Source organism: Penaeus monodon, chromosome 24, assembly GCF_015228065.2.
Source record: "Penaeus monodon isolate SGIC_2016 chromosome 24, NSTDA_Pmon_1, whole genome shotgun sequence".
NCBI lineage: Eukaryota > Metazoa > Arthropoda > Malacostraca > Decapoda > Penaeidae > Penaeus > Penaeus monodon.
The window spans coordinates 33,096,001-33,096,366 of NC_051409.1; positions in this window are offsets into that span (position 1 = coordinate 33,096,001).

The window sequence follows — 366 nt, forward strand, 5'->3', positions numbered from 1 at the left end:
CAAACCCGCAACGAAGAAAGTGTAAAAAAATCCTCATCGTTAAAGCAGTGAGCATATAACGATTCTTCATTAAGAGAAACGAGAAATGAAAATACGATTTTTTTTTTTCTTTTAGTCATAAAAGTGCAAAGGAATTAAACACGGAGATGTATAATTGTTGTATACTGTATAATGTTGCACTATGTTGTATAAATTAAGCTGGATGATAATGGGTAAGCCCGAATGATGTTAATTAACAATGATGAATAAGCAAAAGATTTTTTTTAGCACGGTTAAATCTGGATTAGAATTAGAAGTCCAATCCGAAATGGATGCTTTTGAAATTGACATGAACGAAATGGATTGGAAAGGATTAAAAAGATTAGA